This window comes from Stegostoma tigrinum, chromosome 23 (assembly GCF_030684315.1).
Source record: "Stegostoma tigrinum isolate sSteTig4 chromosome 23, sSteTig4.hap1, whole genome shotgun sequence".
NCBI classification, from domain to species: Eukaryota; Metazoa; Chordata; class Chondrichthyes; order Orectolobiformes; family Stegostomatidae; genus Stegostoma; species Stegostoma tigrinum.
In genome coordinates, this window is record NC_081376.1 from 30,824,220 (window position 1) to 30,848,618 (window position 24,399).

Consider the following 24,399-nt stretch of genomic DNA (forward strand, 5'->3'; position numbering starts at 1 on the left):
TACTGAGAGACACGGGAGCAGGTCAGCCACTGATGCTGACTGATGATACATTCTGTGCCCAAAACGTTAATTCTGTTTTCTCTCCACAGATGCGACTAACAATTTCTGTTTTTATTATTGATGATTCGTCTTCCAGAAGAACTAAAGGAGAATAACATTAATTGGAAATATACAAAGAGGGAACAACATGATCCCATTATGGAGAGTTAAATTAAAGTGTGACTTCTCAGTGAATGAAGAAGTTGTAGTCAACGCGACAAATTCCTTTGGAGGAATCAATCTTACCTTGGGAAATCAACTGGCTGGTTCAAAAAATTGGCCTGGCAGAGATAACATCAAAACTAATATAAGTAAAAAGAAAACTGAGTTACTACAGGAGGAACAGTTTGAATTGTTTCCCAACTGTGTTTTGACTAGATCTTAGGTTTAGAATTAGACAGGAAGGGGAAAGAGTCTACGAAGAATAAAAATGACACATTAATCAGTTATTTAACATTATTTTCAAAAACATAAACAAAAAGAGAATAAGGCTAAACTGTTTAGACGACCTTTAAGAAAAATTCAATGGATGGATCTTGAAATTAGATTTACATCAAACAATGGACTTAGAAATTAACCAGAATCAAAAAACTGACATTTGCTTGTAAAAAAAAGGGTTAATCAAGAAATGGAGACAAACTGAAATACCAGCAAATGAGGAACGGTCAGTATCTATCAAGTGATAGTTCAAACCTTTGTGAGCTTCTCGTGAAATTTGAAAGACAGGTCATTTAGGTATGAGAAAAACTCAAGCTAAGACACTAAAATATTTTCATTGGCTGGGATTACATAAATACACAGTGAAATTTTGTCAGTCATGAACATGTCAGGTTGTGGGGAAACCCAATCATCATTTAAAGCTACATCTTTAATTCCAATCCTAGCTCTTCAACAATCATTTAGCACAATCCTAATAGATTGTGAAGGACCCCTACCGAAGGCCAAGAGTTGAAGTATGGAAAGTCATCTTGGGGCCTGGGTTGGGGGTGAGGGAGGAGGTGTGGGGGCAAGTGTAGCACTTCCTGTGGTTGCAGGGAAAGGTGCCGGGTGTGGTGGGGTTGGAGGGGAGTGTGGAGCGAACAAGGGAGTCACGGAGAGAGTGGTCTCTCCGGAAGGCAGACAAGGGTGGGGATGGAAAAATGGCTCGGGTGGTGGGGTCAGATTGTAGGTGGCGGAAGTGTCAGAGGATAATGCGTTGTATCCGGAGGTTGGTGGGGTGGTGTGTGACAACAAGGGGGATCCACTTGGGGCGGTTGTGGCAGGGGTGGGGTGTGAGGGATGTGTTGCGGGAAATGCGAGAGACGTGGTCAAGGGCGTTCTCGACCACTGTGGGGGGAAAGTTGCGGTCCTTGAAGAACGTGGTCATCTGGGATGTGCGGGAGTGGAATGCCTCATCCTGGGAGCAGACGCGGTAGAGCGGAGGAATTAAGAATAGGGGGTGGAATTTTTGGCAGATCTTTTGCCTCCCGAGAAGATTGAACAGCTAACTCAATCAATGTCACCTTTGTTTACTTGCCAGTAACCAGTAACAGTATGAGCTCGCAGAAATATGAGCATTAGCTTATCAACTGTACACTTCTTCTAATGGCCATAATAAATGGCAGAGAGAGACTTAGAAAAGCAGAAGATAGAGAAAGGTAGTGCACAAGATTAGAAAAGCCTTTTCCAGCTGGTCTCTTACAATTAGAAGTACTGTCTTAACACTTGTCAATAAAAGACAGAAATTTGACAAGATCTTGTGTCAAGTCTTTACAGTAATTTCTACGTTCTGGGTGTAGAGCAGAGGCATCCATTTTATGTAGCACTGCACTGATTGTGACATTAGGGTTCAGTTCCAGTGACATCAAGAATAGGAAATGGTTCCCACATTCTATTTTCCCATTCTAGCATCACTGGAGCTCAACTTTATAATATCACTGAAAGAGAAAACACTAGAAATACACAGGAAATCAGTCATCATCTATAAATAGAAGAGAAAAGGTAACATTCTGGGTATATTTCCTGGCTAGTTCTCAGTGATCTGCTCTTAATTTTCAGCATTTCTGTTTTTGTTTCATTTCCAGTATTTGCAGTTTATGCCTCACCCAGGGGAGTTTTAACAGAACATTAGCAGCAGCTACACGAAACAAAACAGAGCAACGAAGGGTGACGAAATGACACTGGCAAATGCACAAATATAAAATTAAGGATTATTGGGTAATTTAGTAGATTATATTTCACTCTTTAATAGGCAACAATGATGGTTCAGTGATCGCACATCAAGATTGACATACATGATTAGGCTCTGTGGTTAAAGTGTATTCGTCACTCCCATCAGGCTCAAACATGGTGGTGGTGTGGTTAACCTCAGGACTAACCGTGAATATTTCCTGCACGATTTTAATGACATGAAGTCGGCAACTGTTGAGTTGTTTATTTTCACAGAAAGAGAGTGTTTTACATAACCTCTAATCCTTGTTTTGATTCTCTTTCAGACTCACCTGTCCTTCCTGGCTGACTCTTACCATTTACCATATTATTTGTAAAAAGTTCTGTTCTCTGGCTCTATCACTCTTTTGTGTGAATGGGAGCATTCATTTTTAGTTCAAAATTAGGAAAAAGTCCCAGATCAAGTATATTCAGGAGCTTTGCTTGTACAATCAATATTTCCCTTCAGCTAGCTGAGATTATTCATCCCCTTGATCTTGATCTTTGGCTTGAGATGCCTTCCCCTTTAACAAAATGTTGACCCAATAATGTTGTAGGAAACCAAAATGAGTGGAGAAGCAATTGGACTTCCTCAGATTCCACTTCCCTTTAATGACTCAACATAAGAAATTGTATTGGAGAAGAAAACCAGATAATTATCGCATGGTACAGGATGCCATTAAATTATTTTATTTCTAAACTCTGACTGTACCACTCAGTAGGTTGTCACAAAATAGATGGAAAAAATGTCCAGCTGATCGCAGGTCACTATTGGAGTTAATCGTATAAAGGTCATAACCATTGATTTGAGTTAGAAGTTATGAGTGTTTCTCATTGGTGTGGTAGTGTGCAATTGTGTGTCTACAAAGGAGGAAACTTAATTGAAATCCTCCATGTTTAATGTCACAACATTAAAAGTCACTCATTATCATGCTATTACACAGTTTAATTGAAAGTGTTCATGTTATAGCATTATTACAGGCAGAAACATAGGTCATTGTGTTGCTTAGAAATGGGACATGAGCAGCTAGTACGAGTGACAAATTAAATACAAAACAAAAAGTATTTTGATGAAGCTTATTGGTAAATTGGTAATCATTCTACCTGATTGTAATAACTGAAGTAATAATCTCTTTCAAAACATTTTGGATTAGTTTTTCCTCTGTTAAATGTACCAACTCAGACTCTGTTGTTATAAAAGGAGACAGAATGTAAGACCACAATATCCTGAGCCATTCTCCAGAATCCCACTCCAACTGAGTGAGCAACCAGACACATTTTGCCAGTTTGGATCCCTTGGTGACTTATTTGGTGGGCATAACAGCCAAATAGAGACTGACTGATATGAATTAACCACGTAGAGTTAAATGCTTGACCCATTTAACATCCTTAGTGCTCAACTCTGAGAGAAGAAAAATTAGCCTATGCTGCATTTAATGGTCCCGAGTGAAAAGCTTGTGTGTGCAGAAGTTCATATGACTGTGCTGCCATACATATTCAAATAGATCAGCAGCGCTTGGAAAATCTATGATTACTTAGGCTGGAAAGCAGTCAATAGTATGTTATTCCTCATGTCATAACCAGAATTTTGAACAACTTCAGTTTTCTCTCTTCATGCTTTTAGCCATGTGACTGATTAAAATTCTCAGTGTCACCTTTGTGCATAGAAAACATAGGCAACTTAGTAGTGGGTGATAATTTTCATTGATGAAACTAGCCATCGGCTGACAATGTTGCATTTAACGTCAGTCTCTGAAAAGCCATTTCATCAAACAACTTTCCTGTCCAACAGCAAAATGTCATCAACATAACTTTTGAGAATGACACAAGCGTGAAACAAGTTCTTCAAAATTAAATTTCACTTGTTAATATTTCACATTACAATGGTTTCACTTTATTATCTGTGAAGACTAACTTACACAGATTGTTAAATGTACTGCCACAGTTCATGATTGGCCTGCATTAATAGTAACAGGAGAGTTAGGGAATTTCCCTTCTAATTGAAGAAACAATGTTGTGTCCATGCTTCTATTCTTTATTGAACATTCATGTTAGCGTCTAGCATTGTACTCGACACTGTTGGACATGAGAGGAATTGCAGGCTGAACTGATCCATTGTATAAGATGTTGTGTGAGATCACTCTCAGGATGGCTAATTGAAATTGACTCAAGATTCTGTTAAAACTCTAGTAGCTATTACTTAGATGTAAGACCTTTGGGCAGTACTTTAGGCTTTTTATTTTCTTACCTGGATTAACTGTTCCCAATGCCACTACTCCCCCACGCCACCAAACACTCCTAAGCCATCAGGTCTGTCCTTCTTTCACTCCTCCATGCCTAAAAATCTGTTAAAAACTTCTCTACTCTTCCACACATGCTCAAAAGTCGCTCACCACTTGAAACGATTTCTAGCTATAACACTTTTATTTAGAGCTAACTTGGATCAGGAGAATTTCCCTTATACCTTCTTGATGCTGAATTCCAGGTACACAGTTTCACAAATGGCTATTTGTGGGTTTGTATTATTTAGATAACCATCCCAAAGGAGAAGTAACTGCCCAAGAAAGTTACTTACCTTCAAATAGCATGCTTAATTTTAACAAGCCTTAGCTATGCTACAAACATCTCAAATATTTTAAGATTCTAGCATTTCTCTCTTTATAAAATATACTTCCCCACTTAAAGAAGTGTATAAGATGTCTGGGTTTGTTTCAGTTTTAACAAAAAGTCTTAAATTAGATAATTTACTAATTTTATTAACAGAAATTACATTATAAGTGAATGAGTAAACTGCTGTGCTAAAATCGATCAAAAGATGTAATACCAAATCTAATCGAATCCAGTTTGATGTTATTTATGACTATTTAAAAATATCTAATAACATGGAGGAATAGCAAAGAATAGCTGGGAAAAAAAACTAACAATATCTAAGAATTGAATAACCATCAATATTTAAAGTATTACCTTAGAGCCCTGGGCAAATAAGGTATCTTCTCCCACTGGAAATGGAGTGGTATTAACTGAGTGTCCATAGTACTTCAAAAGTTCTGAAGAAACTATCTTGTTACATTATTTAGACCCCTCCTCCTTGGTAAATCTGTGTGTTAACTCTCCCTTTAGGTTCCTCCCCACATCCATGTGATACTGTATCATTTAACATTATTCCTTAATAATTTGAAGGTTCCTTGATGAAATTGTGAGCATTTGTCTAGTGAATCTATTTGTGCTGTTTTGTACTTGTATGTGGATAATCCTTGATAATCCCTCTTCTTTCAGTCTTAAAATAATCCTTTGTTAATGTTTGTGAGTAATGATGTTTCATTTCTCTACCTTTAAGAGTATTGTCCTGTCCTGGTTCCTAATAGTATTCATGTGAGAAGGACCTTCGCATTTTCATCAGTTGGATGATTCCGGTATCCGTCCTCTTAATTAACATTTTGCTTTCACATTCAGGTGTGATGTATCCTTCCAGGCCATCCTTTCAGTGACTTAACTAATTGTTCTCTGTGCTGAGTACTAACTTAATAAGTGAAATATGTGCACCATCTCCATGACCCCTGCTAGGTATATCCTTCTTCTTGGGTACCATGGAATTTTCCTTGGGTGGCTGCACATGAATATCTATCTTCCGATATTTTTCATATCTATGTGTATCCTACCTGATTAGTTATACTTATTTCTCAATCAAACCTAAAGTTGTAACCAAATTTTGTTACATACTGACTCATGACTACTATGCTTCAGCCTCCATGCAATGTCAATTCTCCTTCTCCCCTCTTCTGTGCTGTCAGGTTAAAAAAACAACTTACCTTATTTTTTTTCCATGCACAAAACTGAACTTTTTTATTCCCCAAGACCAAATTGCCCATAATATTTCTTTTCCATCTATTAACCACCACTAATAAATAACCCATGTCTCCAGTTGAATAATTTACATGCAAAGTGCATTAAGGGCAATGCAAACCATCAAAGGTGAGGAAGAGGTCAGAAAAGGGGGAGGGGAACCATTGACCGTACAGCAACTGCTTAAAGCCAATACTTGGTGTATGCTGTCTTAAAACAATTGCAAACCAGGTGCCACAAAATTCTCAAGTGCTGGCTGATTTTATTTTGAGTTTAGAACATCATTAAAATTACTTATGCTAAGTAGCTTTCATTGCATGCAAATATCTTACAAGTAGAAACCTGCCACAGGCTGGTATAATTCTTAACATGTCTCAAATAACCACTAACTTTATCCCTCCATCTCAATCTGCCCTTGGAAAATTACAATGCCCAATGATGTCATCCCACTCGCCTTCTTTCCCACCATTCTCAATGCCATGAAATCCCTCTCCCCTTAGAAGAGATATAAAGTATGTGAAAACTGCTTCGTATTTTTGCAATGCTGCACAGGTTTCAATGTTATGTTTCATTAATGCATTGACTTATCCTGAGCTATAGTTTCACGAAAATTGGCAATCCTGAGGACATTGCTAAAGTGTGATCCAAAACTGTATAATTCAATGAATTTGATTCTAGTCTAACCTAATAGCTAGACACCAGTCATTACCACATACTATCCTCCTCAGCTGATGAACTGGTCCTTCTCCGTGTTGAACAATATGTGGAAGAAGCACTGAGGATGGCAAGGGCACAAAATGTACTCTGGGTGGGGAATTTCAAAGTCCACCACCAAGAATGGCTTGGCAGCAATACTACTGATTGAGCTGCTCAGGTCCTAAAGGACAGAACTGCTGGACTGGGTCTGCGGCAGGTGGTGAGGAAACCAAAAGAGACAAGTATACTTGACCTCATCTTTAGCAATTTGCCAGCTGCAGTTGCATCTGTCTATGACAGCAACAGTAAGAATGACCACAGCACAGTTCTTGTGGAGATGACGTCCCGCCTTCACACTCAGGATAACACCCATCATGTTGTGTGGCACTATCACCATGCTAAATGGGACAGACTTTGATCCGATATAGCAACTCAAGACTTGGCATCCATGAGGCGTTATGGGTCATCAGCAGCAGCAAAATTGTACTCCAACACAATCTGTAAACTCATGGCCCAGTATGTCCTCCACTCAACTATTATAATCAAGCTAGGGGATCAACCCTGGTTCAATGGAGAGTGCAGGAGGACACGCCAGGAACAGGACCAGGCATTCCTGATGATGAGGGGTAAACCTGGTGAAGCCACCAAACGGGACTACTCACATGCCAAGCAGCAAGAGCAGCAAGTGATGGACAGAGCTAAGCGATCCCACACCCAACAGATCAGATCTAAGCTCCGCAGTCCTGCCACATCCAGTCATGAATAGTGGTGGACAATTAAACCACCCACTTGTGAAGGACGCTCCACAAATATCCCCATCCTCAATGATGGAAGAGCCCAGTGCATCAATGTAAAAGATAAGGCTGAAGCATTCGCAGAAATCTTCAGTCAGAAGTGCCAAGTGGATGATCCATCTCAGCCTCTCCAGTAATCCACAGCATTACAGGTACAGTCTTCAGCCAATTCAGCTCACTCCACGTGATATCAAGAAACAGTTGGAGACACTAGATACTGCAAAAGCTAGGAGTTCTGACAATATTCCAGCAACAGTACTGAAGACTGGTGTTCCAGAGCTTGCTTCTACCCTCCCTTAGCTGTTCAAGTACAGTTTCAACACTGGTATCTACCCGACAATGTGGAAAAGTGCCCAAATATGTTCTGTTTACAAAAAGCAGGATAAATCCAAATCCAGCCAATTACCATCTCATCGGTCTGCTGTCGATCATCAGTAAAGTGAAGGAAGGTGCTATCAACAGTACTATCAAGCAGCACCTGCTCAACAATCACCTCCTCAGTGATGCCCAGTTTGGGTTCTATCAGGCCAACTCAGCTCCTGACCCCATTACAGCCTTGGTGCACACATGGGCAAAACAGCTGAATTCCAGAGGTAAGGCAAGAGTGACTTCAAGGCTGCACTTGATCGGGTGTGGCAGCAAGGAGCCCTATCAAAACCGGAATCAATGGGTATCGGGGACAAACTCTCCAGTGCTTGGAGTCATACCTGATACACAGGAAGATGGTCGTGCTTGTTTGAGGTCAATCATCTCAGCTTTAAGAAAATTCTGCAGGAGTTCCTCAGGGTAGTGTCCTAGATCCAACCATCTTCAGCTGCTTCATCAATGACCTTCCCTCCATCATAAGGTCAGAAGCGGGGATGTTCGCCAATGATTGCACAATGTTCAGCACCATTCATGACCCCTCATATACTAAAGCAGTCCGTGTTGAAATACAACAAGATCTGGACAATATCCAGTCTTGGGCTGACAAGTGGCAAGTGATATTTGCGCCGTACAAATGCCAGGCTATGACCATCGCCAATAAAGAGACAATCTAAGCACCATCCCTTGACATTCAATGGTGTTATCATCACTGAATGCCCCACTATCAACATACTGAGGGTTAACACTGATCAGAAACTCAACTGGACTCACCACATAAACAAAGTGGCTACAACAGCAGGTTAGAAGCTAGAAATACTGCGGCAAGTAACTCACCGCCTGACTCCTCAAAGCCTGTCTACCATCTAAAAGGCACAAGTCAGGAGTATGATAGAATACTCCCCACTTGCCTGGATGAGTGCAGCCCCAACAACACTCAAGAAGCTTGACACTATACAGGACTAAGCAGCCCACTTGATTGGCACTACGTCCACAAGCATCCACCCCCTCCCCCACCACGACTCAGTAGCAGCAATGTATACCATCTACAAGATGCACTGCAGAAATTCACCAAAGATCCTCAGACAGCAGCTTTCAAACCCATGACCACTTCCATCTCAAAGGACAAGGGCATCAGATATATGAGCACACCACCACCTCCAATTTTCCCTCCAAACCAGTCACCTTCCTGACTTGCAAATATATCACCATTTCTTCACTGTCACTCAGTCAAAATCCCGGAGTTCTCTTCCTAATGGTATTGTGAGTCAACCCACAGCAGGTGGACAGTAATGGTTCAAGAAGGCAGCTCACCACCGTCTTCTCAAGGGCAACTAGGGATAAGCAAGAAATGCTGGCCAGCCAGCGACACCCACATCCCAAAAACAAATGAAAAAAAAAGTGTTTTTCAGTGGGAGTCACTTTCTAGTGCTTAGAAATTGAGTGGCTTCTGACACATTACACTGACCTGCAGTGGGTTCCCATATGTAATATGTTTGCATGTAAAGAAAATTCATTAGCATAAAACTTTGTTAATTATGTTCACAGTCAGCAACATTTGAGAATTTTGTGGCATCTGGTCCACTATAAAGTTACTATAAAGCATCACCTCTATGCCTCCATGCACACACCATGGCCACATGTACTCCCAAATAACTAATTAGAAGGCATCCATCAATGCTACGATTACTCCAAGGACTTGATGTCACCATGTGCACATTCCTTCAATATCATGGTGATGTCACAATATATTAATTCATTGTGATTTTGTACCTTTCATGTTCACCACGAAAGCAGAGATGATGTTAAATCACTATTAAACTGGGGAAAACGTTTTTGGGATATAGGTTTTTGGGCATTGATCTGTTTACCTACCACATATTGTACTCAATTAAAAATAAGAATTTCTAGAGCTACTTCTAAAAGGTTCTGGCTCTGGGGTTGACGTTTCCTATTGCTGTAAATGTGAATCCTCTACTACATGAAGATACACTTTAATGCACAAATGCATACTTGTGCAGCTACCCTGTGGACTGAACAGTGTTCGTTATGCCCGCTACGCACTGGTCTTTCCAAGGAATAGTGGAGAGAAATAAGGCTGCAACAAGGTTGTGGTGGGAAGGAGGAGGCCTCATGGGGAGGAGGAGGCCACAAAAGTATTGAGGGGAAGGAAGCTGCAAGAGGCTGGAAGAAAAAGGCTGTCTCACACATGCAGCCAATGTCCCATATGAGCAGTAAATAAAGATATTTGCATTACTTGTTCCTCATGAAAAGGTCTATGGAGTGATCAGAATGCACTGACTGGAACCTCATCACTTCCCTCCTTAAGTTCAAAAGTGTAAATATTATCATTGTTCTACTCATTCACCTCAGGCATTGCAATTGACATATTTCACCTTAGAGCCAAGATTCCAGCCAGCCCTGATACCAGTGAGGATGGTTTTGAGAAAGGGGTTCTCCTCACTTACACCTTCTCAGCTATTCTGTGCTAATCTGGCATAAATCTGACAAAATACTCACAATCTTTAATGCAGGTAGCAATGAAGATTTCATTGGCTATAACATCACAGGCAAAGCAACTGCACTTGGGTGGGAAGTTCATCCCTTGGTGTGGCTTGGTCAACTAGCGCAGCCTGATTCTGAAGAAGGGTCCAGACCAAAACGTCAGCTTTCCTGCTACTCTGATGCTGCTTGGCCTGTTGTGTTCATCCACCTCTACACCTTGTTATCTAAGCCTGATTCTCTCTTCTTGGAGATAGTCTTTGCCTGGCAGTTCTGTGGCTCAAATGTTATTTGTCACTTATCAACCCAACCCGGATATTTGCCTGGTCTTGCTGCAGAATAATGCTGAACATTTATTGATGATTGCACAATATCCCCATTTCTGGTCATTAATGAAGCAGCGGAAGATGTTTGAGCCTGAAACACCACCCTGAGAAACTCCTGCAAAGATATATCCTGGAAACTGGATGACTGACCTTTAACAAACACAAGTGTATTCCTTTGTGGTGGTTATAACTGCAACCAGTGAACAGTTTCTTCCAATTCTCACTGAATCTAGTTTTGTTAGGGGTCTTTGATGCCATACTTGTCAAATGTGACTTTGATGTCAAGAGCAGTCTCTCTCACCTCATCTCTGGAATTCAACACTTTTGTTCATCTTTGAACCAAAGCTGTAATGAGGTCAAGAGCTGAATGACTCTGACAGAACTCAAACTGAGTATCAGTGAGCAGGTTATTACTAAGCAAGTGATGCTTGATAGCATCACTTGCTTAGTAATAACCTGTTGAAGACACTTTAAATTACTTTAAAGATCAAGGCTAGTTTGGCAGGATGGTAGTCGACCAGGTTAGATTTGTCCTGCTTTTTGTGTGCAGGATACATCTGGGCAATTTGCTACAATGTCATGTAGATGACAGGGTTGTTATTGTACTAGGATAGCATGGCAAATTCTGGAACACAGTTTTCAGTACTTTGCTCAAATCTCTGTAATGGATAGTCAGGAGATTGTAAGACGGGTGGGGTGAGAAGGAGGCTGCAAGAGTGGCGCCGGTGACAGGCAAGGTCTTTCCAAGGAATAGTGGAGAGAAATAAGGCTGCAACAAGGTTGTGGTGGGAAGGAGGAGGCCTCATGGGGAGGAGGAGGCCACAAAAGTATTGAGGGGAAGGAAGCTGCAAGAGGCTGGAAGAAAAATAACTGAAAAGGAGGAGGGCAAGATTAGAATGGAGGCTGAGGGAGGCTACAAAGGAGAGACAATAGTTTTAAAACTGTCAAAAACACTCAGCCAACTGTGAAAAAGAAAGATTTAACAACGCTGAAGTCATAAATTCCTTCCAAATGATATGGAGAAAATTGGAACTGATGTTGTAAAAGACACTGTGTCAAATGCTAAATTCAAATCTGAAATCGAAATCAGAAATGTAGAATAAAGAGTAATAATGGCCTGGTTATAACGTTATAATGTTTATAATGCAAATACTTTAGTTGTGACCTCAATAGTCTGCAAAAGGGTGATGACCTATAGGTGCGTAGAGTGTTATTTTGGAAAAATAACAATTCCTGCCAAATTAAATACAGTGGTACTAAGAAAATGAACATTTCCCTTCAGTATTGTGACTTTGCATTTAATATAGGATTGATAATTATTGTGGGTATTGATAAATTCTTCTCAACCTGCTTCCCTGCAATCAAGCATCCAATGCTGTATTTTGTGACTGCATCACCCAGCAAATCAGTTAGTACAGAAGGAAAAAACAGTCCCTGAAAACAAAAACAGTAGCCTTCGAGAATATTTCAAGTAGAGCCATCAAAAAGAAAATGTCCTGATTGCAGTAAATGTTGATAAAGCAGAAGTAGTTTAGTAGGCGTCTGAAGTTAAGTGATTGAGTGACTGACAGGGTGGATATAAAGAGGAACTGGTGTGTGAAATAAACTATATCTACAAAGAAAGGTACCTTGCTTTCTGTCTCACTAATCATCTTGGATTCAGACTGACAATCCAGAGGGATCCAAATGTCTGGAATATGAATCACAAGAAGTTAGTATTCAAGTACAGCAAGTGTTTAACAAGGCAATGGAATGTTGAAACTTATTGCAAAGGTAATGGCAAATATAAAAGCAAGATTTTACTTCAGCTGCAAAAGGCCTTGGTGAGAGCACATCTGGATTATTGTGCACAAATCTGGTCTTTTTAGTCAAAAAAAATCTAATTTCATTAGAAGCTGTATGGGGATGATCACTCAACTCATTGCTGGAATGAAGGGTGCACCTAATGAACAAAGGTTGAACATTAGAGTTCAGAAGAATGAGGGTTGATCTTATTGTAACTTTAAGATAGAGAAAGGTCTTGATATGGTGTATTCCAGGAGAATGTTTTCTCTTATAGTGGAGACTAGAGCTAAGGGACAGTTTAAAAATAAGATATCTTCCTTTTTGGATGGGATTAGAAGTATGTTTTCCTCTCAGAAGGTTTATCGTATGAGCAATTCCCTGCTGCAGGGAGCAAATACAGGCTAACACATGGACAGATTGTTTTGATAGACATGCAAGTCAAAGGATTATGGAGGGCAGTCAAAAAGGTGGAGTTGACATCAAAATAGATCACCTATGATCTTACTGAATGTTGGCATGCAGCTGTGACAACCCCAACAGTTGTGCCCTAATATGCACCAAGACTACTCAGTTTTGTTCAGAAAATACGTTGAAAATAAAGACCTTCCATGTGATAGACAGTAATCTGCCAAGTACTCTTCTTGATATACAGATGTTAGAGATCCATGCGCGGCTAAACTTCTAAAATCACAAGTCAAAGTGTGACACACGCGGAACCTCACATTGCTAACATTTATGACTTTTGATACAGATAAAAGGGAGAATAAGCACAAGTTGGTGGCTGCTTGTGGAATGAGAACGTGGAAACCACTGGTCAAGCAAATAATAAGAAAGGTCTAAAAATTGTTTCAACAACCAAGACTCACATGGTAAGCATCATTCTGATTGAAGAAAAATACCCCTCAAGAAATACAAAAGTAATGATTACAGATAACTTTAATGACCGTAAGACAAGATGAAAAGGAACTTTCAAACAACGGATCAATTCATGTGTTAATGCAACACTACTCAAAAATAACTTGTCTCAGAGATAGGGATGTTCATCGTGCAGATTTAAAATATAGCTTGATAGTTCAATTTGTCATCTTTTTTGTACCTCAAATCCACAAACCACAACTCTTTACTGAATCAGGAACTGAAATCATTTTCCTTAAAAAAAGGCTGAGAAAGTATCCATTACACTAGATGGCAGTCTGTTCCACAAACAAACAATTTGTAAGCATGATAAAGTCTTGCTTCACCCTTAATTTCCTTGTTTTCTAATCATGTCCTCTTGACTATTTTTAGAAAATAGACGTCAATCCAGTTTATGAATCCTCAGCATCGTTTTTAATCATAACTTTGGAAAGAGTTGAATAAATGCTTTAAGGGGAAAGCTTGCGGGGTATGGAGAAAGACAAGGGAAATGGCACCAATTGAATTGTTGTTTCAAACACCATAGATAAGATGGGTCAAATGGTCTCTACCTTATTTATGATTATGTGACTTATATTGAGTTAATAAGTCACCAAGAAAAAATCGAGAATACTTATATCTACTATGTTATTCTGTAATCTCAAACTGTTGCTCAAGTTTCTTTTTCTTATGATAAAAAGTATCTTTCATCAATTATCAGAAATAGCCTGTTATCAGCTACTTTGCCCCTTCTGAATCCACAGTCTAAATGTCATCTTATAAATAGTGACCAGAACAGGTCCTAAAATGTGTTTTCAGTACAGTTTTCAAATCCATCATTTACAGGTGAAAACATAAGTTAGCAATCGTGATCAGAAATTATGGGAACTGCAGATGCTGGAGAATCCAAGATAACAAAGTGTGGAGCTGGATGAACACAGCAGGCCAAGCAGCATCTTAGGAGCTGCTTGGCCTGCTGTGTTCATCCAGCTCCACGCTTTGTTATCTTATATAAGTTAGCAATTGCTGTCTTTTAGTACTAACAATAATTTTATTAGCTTGATTTTTTTTCTATTCAGCTTATTTAACGTTGTGCATTTTTTTGTTTTCTTTTGTTACATTATGCTTTTATATTCCTTTCCTTTTCTGATCAACCAGGATCAGAATATACGCATGAATTTTACTCTTCTATTCACAGCCTGCTTTCCCACGCTAATTCGTACCATCTTCAAATGTACATTATAATATCTATTTGTAATAATTTATAACTATCTTGACCAACAAAACTCCCAAGTTTAACCTCTGGGTATTTCTTCAGTCCCCAGTGTTCACTATTTATTATTAAGAAAAATTATAATTTCCTCTATTACAAGAATTTAGCTACATGGCTCCCGAGAGATATTTTATTAAATACCTTCTGAAAATCTAATGATTCATACATTATCTTCACTGACAAATCATGTTACAGCTCCAAGTCATTTCATTAAACTAGTCATTTGGTGCTACAGAATCAGAGTATTGCTGAAAAAAATTGCTGAAATTTTTCAATTTGTGCTCATCAAGATAAAAGAAGTGAGAAATATCGTTTTAAAGGGAAGTCAAATTCACAGATTTATATTGTGTTACGCCTCACTGGGGTAGCAGGCTGGAAGTCAAGCCAAACTATTCCCAGAAACATCACAAAAGTTAAAGATTTCATAAAAGTATGCAAAATTTCACAATAAACCTGACTTTTAAACATGGGTTCACAGCATAGAACAGATTTATTCACTTAATGAGAATCACTATTTATTACAAATAGATTTTAGCTATAGTTAAACAGACATGTACCACTGACATATAACTCTATTGGTAAAACTCTACTCCATCATAAAACTCCCCCTACAATCACCTACAGATGGACATAAACAGGTGCAAAAACACATGGGTTTTTGGGACAGAGGAAAAGATTGGGAAGGCAATTTAATGGATTCCTATCCATAACGTTTGCCAAGACAATCCTTTTGATTTGTCAGGACTTGCTGTTCCTCAATCTTCCTTCACCTAGTATGCCAGTATTTTCACTTGTTTGCAGGAGGCGTACAGCAAATTGGTTCACAATTATAAAATCACAGATTTATTGGTTAAAAGTCATAGCTTACAGCAACTGATCAGGGGAAATAAACTGGCTTTCTTCAGGCTTACGGTATATTTTGACTGCAGAGAAAAGGGCAGCACCTCAGTTTCGGAGGTCCAAACATTCACACCCACAAGCTGTTCAACTACCTGGGAGTCAACCACGTAGTTCTTGACAGGCAGAAGGCCTTCATTATCAACAACTAGTCACCAGCAGATACTCGTTGGAACCAAATCTGCCTTTGTACTCTCCCAACTCCAGTTCATCTGCAGACCTTACCCACTGCTCGATTAGATAGCAGCAAAGGCTCTTAAAGTAAGTGTCAAATAATTTTATTAAAAAGTGCAGCAATATTTTCCACAATCATTGTCTTTTTAAAGTTATTTTCCAATTTCAGTCCATACAGAAAAATACAGAAAAATTTTAAAGATATGGTCTTTAGAATTTTATAAGAAGGGTGTGTTCATTGGTTGGCAAGTGGACTCTGATCAAACAGTATAGTCCTTCAGTTATTTACAGCAAGCAAGGTACTTATATCACCTAACCTGTCCCTACTTGCTAACCACAAAAACAACTGTATCTAACTTTAGATGTGATTTGGTGATTTGCTAAATAATGTGTCTTTTTTCAGCAATACTCATTTCCTTAATGTTTTCGATATGAACAACTGCCTTCACAAAAGTGAATTGGTTTGGAATTGTAGAAAAGGACACAGCAAAAATAATTTTCAAAGCCATGGAACAGGCATGTTATGCATCCACTATAAACCTAGTCACACCGCTGAACTCTCAGTTTCTAAGTTTTGGTTACTTCAGTCACTTACTCAGATGTGATTTTAAATGGGATCTTCAGTTGCCAATAATGCTCTGTGTTTGTTTTCCTTGTATGACACATTTTGTTTTATTCCAACAGTTAATATCTTCAGGCAAACAGCCTTCCTTAACCTTTTGGGCACAAGGAGAAATCAAAGGATGTGAGACTGGATTGTAAGTGTTGATATAAAAAATTATCCTTGACGATGCTGAACAGTAGGTTAGACTCAAGGAGCCATATAGCCTATTCCAGCTCTAATTTCACGTGTTTGTATCCTTGACCCTCCTTCCAAATGAGCGATTTAGGAAAGATACATTGACATTTGCGCTACTTCCACTTCAATATTAAAAGGGAAGAGGTGGTGTGCATCTTAAAAAGTATTAAGGTAGATAATTCTGGGCTCTATCCCAGAATATTGAGGGAGGCAAGAATACAAATTACAGGAGCACCGACCGACAGACATCTTTATATCCTCTTTGGCCACAGGTGATGTCCCAGAGGACTGGAGAATAGCCAATGTTGTCACATTGTTTAAGAAGGGTGGGAAGTATAATTCTGGAAATTACAGTCTTGTGAGCCTCACATCAGTGGTAAGGAAATTATTGGAAAAGATTCTCAGGGACAAGATCTATACACATGTAGAAGCAAATGGACTCATCAGCGCCAGTTTTGGTGTCCCGGGAGGTTGTGCCTCACTATCTTGATCAAGTTTTTTTGAGAAGTGACAAAAATGATTGACGAGGAAAGAATGATTGATGTTGTCTACATGGACTTCAGCAAAGCCTTTGACAAGGTCCGTCATGGCAGACTAGTACAAAAGGTGAAGTCACATAGTATTGGGGTGAGCTGGCAAGATGGATACAAAACCGGGTAAGTCATAGGAGACAGAGGGTGACGGTAGAAGGATGCTCTTCAAAATGGAAGGCTGTGACTAGTGGTATTCCACAGGAATCAGTGCTCGGACCTTTGCTGTTTGTGATCTAAATACATGATTTAGAGGAAAATATGGCTGGTCTAATTTGTAAGTTTGCAGGCAATACAAAGATTGGTGAAGTACAAAGATTGGTTTAGTTACCGATGGTGAGGACGATTATCAGAGAATACAACAGAATATAGATCAGTTGGAGATATGGACAGAAAAATGGCAGTCGGAGTTTAATCCGGACAAATGTGAGGTGATGCATTTTGGAAGGTCAAGTACAGTAAATGGCAGAACCTTCAGTAGTATTAATATGCAGACGGATCCAGGTGTGCAGGGCCACAGATCACCGAAGATGGAAGCACAGATAGATAAGATAGCAAAATAAGTTGATGGCACGCTTGCCTTCATTGGAAGGAGCACAAAGTATAGACAAGTTATGCTGCAGCTTTATAGAACTTTAGTTAGGCCATACTTGAAATATACAGTTCTGGTCACCACACTATCAGAAGGATGTGGATGCTTTGAAGAGGGTACAGAAAAGGTTTAGCAAGATCTTGCCTGGTATGGGAGATTTTAGCTATGAAGAAAGGTTGGATAGACTGGGTTTGCTTTCACTGGAACGCAGGAGGTTGAGGGCGTTCTGATAGAAGTTTGTAAGATTGTGAATGGCATGAATAGAGCGGAAAATATGAAGCTTTTTCCCCGGGTCGAAGGGTCAACATAGGTTCAAGGTATGGTGGCGGGGGGAATATTTTGCAAGAGATGTGCAAGGCAGGTTTTTCAACACAAAGTGTGGTGAGCTTGGAATGAGCTGCCAGAGAACATGGTGGAAGCAGACACAATAGCACCATTCAAGGGTACCCATACAAATACATAAATAGGAAGGGAATAGAGGGATATGAATCCTGCAAATGAAGACAGTTTTAGTATGAAAAGGCAAAATGTGTCAGCACAGGTTTGGTCAGCCAAAGGACCTGTTCCTGTGCTGTATTGTTTGTTCGTTTTTGTTCATAAAATTGTTTCACCAATCACAGATCTCTAACATACATTTATATTTTTCCAGAGGTAGTTTCAAGGTGATAGATCACAGATATTTCAATGGTGTACCACAGTCAGCATGTCAGCTGACACCCTACTACTGACCTTATGATGGAGAAACGTCTTTAATGAAGTAGCTGAAGAGACTGGTAGGGATATTCCACAGGACCCCTAACAGTATCTGTTCTGCAGGTAACATAATAAATCAAAAGATAATAATGGCAAATACAAAGGCAATATTTTAACCATGGGTGACTTTGATCTTCACACAGGTAGGGAAATCAAACTGTCAGAAACAGCTATTTGAAAAGAATTCCTAGAGTGCATTCAGGATAGCTTCCTAGAACAATAAGTCATGGATCCTAATAGGCCAGGATATTCTTGATCTGGTTGTCTACCACTGTTCATCAACAGTCTGTTCTGCTAAATATCTTTCCCCATTCACTCCAGCAACTCTGCCCTCATCCCAACATGATACCGATTACTAAGTCATTTACTATCCAAGTTTCTCACTTTCAAACCCAATGCTAAGTACTACTGTGTTATGCTCACTATTCCTTAGGGGTCCCTTATTCTGATGTCTGAGTAGTATCTCACGGCACATCTCCAACCCACTTACAAATACTTTGATTCTGTACTTCAGGCTGCTCTGGCAACTATCATTATAATGCTGCTGCATGGACACTATACAATCAACGTCATGCACACAGCACATAGACTGGGTCAGGCTGCATCTCCAGGCTCTTCACTTGCTCTCACAGCACTCACTTATTCTGAATCTATGTGGATACGTTCAGAATCCCAACTTTGCATTGTCTATTTGTGCTTTACCTGTCAGCCAAGGATACCAGGTCTTATACTGCTGTCTTCCCTATTTTTCCTGACCCAGGGTCAGATGTTGCAGGTATTAGTGAGAGTTGTTGAACATGAGCCTTGGCAACAGGTATCTACTGTAACAGAGACAGGGTAAGTGTGAGGTTGAGGTACTAGGGAGGAGGTGATTTGGATACTGGGATGGACAGACTATCTGCTGAGCAGACTGATCTCTAGTTTAAAAGGATAAGGGGTGAACTCATTGAAACTCACAAAATTCTTAAAGGGCAAGGAGGATACAGAAACAATGTCTCCACTGGTCAGGGGTGGCAGAGTGGTCCATAACCAGCGGATATAGCTCAGAATGAGGAGAAACTCATTTAGGATTGATGAAAAGAAATTCCTTTATGAGACAGTAGTGAACCCTAGGAATTCTCAAATAAAGCAAAATACTGCAGAAACTGATAATCTGTAATAAAATCAGAAAACACTGCAGAAACTCAGCAGGTCCAGCAGCATCTGTAGAAAGAGGAACACAGTTAATGTGTTGAATCTGTTACAACTCTCTTTAAATATTAAGGCCAGAAATGCTGTCACACCTGCTGAGTTTCTCCAGCATTTCCTGTTAACATTTTAGAATACTCTACCTCAGAGGGCTGTGGAAGTTCAATTATTGAGTATGTTCAAGATAGAGACCAATAGATTTCTAGGGCTGAATACATACCGCTGCGACATTGTTGGAAGTTCAAGTCTTTTGACAATGTTTGGACCATGCTGTAATGAGGAGACATGTGACCCTTGAATAACATAAACTGAACACTGGTGAACAGATGATTGATATGTAATTGCCCCTTGATAGCACAACAGCTTCAATCCTTCAATCATTTCACTTATGATTGAGAATAGATCGACTGGGCAATATTGAACAGACTGGATTTTGTTCTGTTTTTTATAAACAGAATTTACCTAGGTAAATTTTCCATATTATCAGATAATGTTGCATTCTCAGTGTTGTGGTCAAAGTAGAACATTTTATGAAGCAGCACAACTGATCACGTACTTCTGCCAGAATGTTGTCAAAGCCCACAGCCTTTGCTGCATCTAGTACTTTCAGCTGTTTCTTTTTCTGATATCAGGTGGAGTGATTTGAATTCGCTGAAGACTGGCACGTCACATTCAGTCCTCGGCAGAAGGTTGAATTGCTTGCAAATATTTAAGTAAAGAAATCTATCCTCATATCCATTCTAACTGATCATCCTCATACCCTGAGATTGTGTTGCCATGTTTTACATTCCCCATCCACCAGAAACAGTCTTTCAGTGTCTACTCTGTCAAGACTTGCAAATTGATTGTAGGATTGCTTTGCCCTTACATTCACCTGCTGTATCCATTGTTTAGCATTAAATGTTCTTCAACATTCTTGGCCAGCAATTTACAATTTTTAAAATGCATTCATAGAATAAGGGTGACACGGCTAGGCCAACATATATAATAGTGGGGGATTCAGCAATGGCAATGTCATTGAATGTAAAGAGGCAATTCCAAAGTTCAGTCACTCCATGGGGATGAAATGTTCAATCTGACATATATGCTTTCTTCTATATCATTCAACTTTTACTTGCGTCCATGGTTTTTAAACACATCACTTCACTACAGTTAATAAATTGCCTGGATAGAAATTATCCATGCTTTTCATCATTTTGAAAATTTCAATTCAGTTTAGCTTTTTGTCAAATAGAAGTTTGTTAAGACCTTGGTCTCACAATAAGGAGAATAGGAAAATGGTTAAGCTGCTGAGGACAATGCACAAGATAATAGTAGTGAGTTCAGTGGTATTGAGTACAGACTCCCTTGCTGCACAATAATAGAAAAATGGCAATAAAATAAAAATGACACAGGTGTAATAATATGAATTTATTTGTTCCACGTGAAGCATTTTTTTATTGCTTTCTCAATATCAGCTCCAGTTAATGAGAGCAGAACGCTGTGTGCTATTTAGCAATAAGCTGAGTGTTTCAATAGTATGGTCTCATTGAAATTAGATTATTTCCCCAAGTACTTCACATCAATCTCAATTTCCTGTATGCCTGTGCTGAAGGCTAGTCTACGGTGATTGAGAGGCTAGCTGAGCCATTATAAACAGAAGAAAGCTCGTCTCCCGAGACACAAGACACAGGCAGCAAATTCTTCAGCACAGGCTTTTCTTCAGGCATTTTTCTTCTTCTTTCAGAGCACAGCCACAGTGAAGTGGTACACTGCTGTTTCTCAAGTTCCCTCCCCCCAGTCCTGATGAGGTGGGAGAAAAGATCAACATGTGTGGTCAGACGGACAAACAAGCCAATAAAAATACAAACTGCTAAAATTCATTCAGAACTTCCAATAATATTTTTATAGTACACTTAGTAATGTGTTTGGCTTTCAGCTGAAAAACAATTTTGGATTCATTTTTTATTTGATGCAGTCTCTGCCAGCATGCTCCAATGCTATTCCTAAATCAACCATTTGTGGGGAGAAAAATAAAGTCACAGCACACTCAGGCAAGTGGCACAGAATTGAATGTTTCTGTATGATAAACACCATAAGGAAAAACACTCTTTGTCTTTATCTATTGTATTTCTTTGCAAGCTATCTGATTGCTTACTGCAAGCCTCAACTCCTTCAGTATACCAAGAGGCGATTTCAACGTCTACATCAATGTTGTTAATCAACTGTGTATTGATTTTTAAATTTCAGTTTTATGGACTGCCCAGTATCCACACAAAGAGTCTGACCCAGTGAAAGAGAGAAACATATGCACACACAAAACAAGTCACAGACAGACATGAAAGAGATGAGCTAAGAACATGTAAAGAAAACAAATGAAAGAGACAAATGAGAGAGCAGACATAAAGGAAAAAACACAAACACAAAACACAAAATATGCACAGAAAAAAAAATGTAAGTATTCATAGAGATGCAGGAACAAATTCAGAGAGGTGGAAAAAAAAACATAAATAGGGAAGGGTGTAGAGAAAGGGGAAAACTACAAATAGGAGCCGAAAAAGGTAAAAAGGATATTTATACAGACAGAAATCTGGAGGGAAGGACAGACAGAAAGGGGCACATTTATGCCAACAACAAGAAAGACTATTTTTGTTTATCTTCATACAGAACAAAATAAGCGTTAAACACTTCCATGGCTTCTCCTCTTTCCTCTCAGCCTCCTCCACAATATGCACTTATCTCAAAAAGAACAGGCAATTCATTCCTCAATTTATGTAATGGCATTGTAATAACCAAAAAGAACAATTGCTTTTCAGCCATTATCAGAGATTAGTTAAAAAATGAACGAGTGACAAGAACAAACTGATTTCGAAGAAAACTTCTAAAAATAAATAAAAACTAAATGACTTGACAAATTTAAATAACAGATGCATTTTACCATGAAACCAGGCCAAAGTCATATACTGATGCGCCTGTTCTTATTAAAGATTGAACTGAGGGTTACCCAGAGGATGTAGGTTAGACCAAAGCCGTAGTCACTGTATACGAGCTAAATAAATGATTAGACTTTAAAATGTTTTCTCTTCTCTTGACTCTTCAGGAAATAAAAGTTCATCATTTTGCCATCCATAACAGAGGGACAATACGGAACTACACGAACAAATTCTGGATCTTACCAGTTTCCATGATGTCGCGTTTTTTCTTAATCACAATGAGAGATAGCCAAATAGTACTGGATGTTGTCAGGAAATCAAAAATGTTGTTTAATAAAAGGAATACTAACGTTAATGGGAGCTATGTGCCATTCAATAATATCAGTCCTGTCAGTCATTTCGTGGGCCTGGGAAGCCACACTTGACCTTAGAATGAAAATCATTGATGAATGAGTACAGTAACAGCGGTGATTGTATATAAAGAGCATTAGTTACTTTTAGTTGTCTTATTAAACCTCACAACAGCCATGAAAAGCTTGTCTCACTATCACAAAGGCACTTTTGTGCTAGTTATTATTAGTAGAGCTTCCAGTCGAAGTAAGCATATTCATCAAGAGGATAGCAGAGATTCCAGTTGCTGGATCATTCCAGTTTGTACAATGCCAGAAAATGTGAATATTACTGTACCTGCATTTACGACATGCAAAGAAAATATGATAACCACCCCCCCCAATATGAAAGAGATTGTGGCAATAAACTTGTGACTCAGAATTCCATATTGTAGTGCATAGCAAGACCTTCCCTCAAACAACAGGTTCAACACAGGACTCTGCCTTTCAACAAAAAGTTAATGCAGAACATTGCACTCAAAAAACATTTTAAACAAGGCTGCAAGAATCATGATTATAAACCAATAACCCTTCATTTCAAGGAGCCTCATTGAAGGCTATGTTATGATGTGGGCCTATTTCAAATTCAGACTAATGTTGCAAACATAGCACGCAGCTGAATCAAATGGCTTGAAGATAACCAGGAATTGGTCCTTTGGCCTTTCAGCTAGCACTTCTCATGGGCATCATGCCCCACGAAAAAAAGACATTTTGTGTCATGCCTGTTCTAGACCGGAAAGAGATGAACTCTTACTTTGTGGGCTGAAAAGAAAACATTTCTATACCTCTAACATTTCGAATACACAGAGTGCAGCTTTGGTTGTTGCTTCAACTCAACTGCTGCTGAAATCCTGATCCATGTTTTGTTACCACTAATTATTTTAATGCACTAGCCTATCGAACTTCATCTTCCCAAAAGTACTTCAAGTAATCCAAAAATGCTACCCTTGTCATAGCTCACACCAAATGTTCTTGTGGGGGTAACAGTAATCAGCCCATAGTTATATATGATGCCTTCTTATTTACTAAGGTGACTGAACTGGTAGCCAATTAGCAGGTAGCAGGGGGAGGAACAGAAGCAAGACTACTCAAGTATCCTTCCAATTTATACAAATCAGAGCTTTATTGTGGCTGCTGCTTGAGTGCTGTCACTACAGTTGCGGACAACACAAGACATGAATTTCACAATATCGCAGGAGAATCAGAGACATAGAACCCATGGCAAGACATCTACACAATTCCAAGATATAGTTCTGGAGACTTTACTGAAGTAACAGGAGAGAGGCCCTCTTCCAGAAGGCTAGCAAAAGGAAGCCAGCAATCCAGACAAAGCAAGTGTGAATGCATATTATGGATAGATTAAGTGAGATCAGAAATTTGTTAAATACTCTCTGGTCAGGTGAATGCTAATCCCTAATCATCAGGACAGGTCTCTAGGTATTTACACTCTAGTAGGCACTCCC

The 24,399-nt window shown here is 39.3% G+C and overlaps 1 protein-coding gene across 2 annotated transcripts in view; it reads right to left on the reverse strand.

Moving 5' to 3' along the window:
• LOC125462329 (ankyrin repeat and fibronectin type-III domain-containing protein 1-like) overlaps window positions 1-24,399 on the reverse strand; it is a 753,498-nt gene that overhangs the window by 572,546 nt on the left and 156,553 nt on the right. The window lies entirely within an intron of this gene.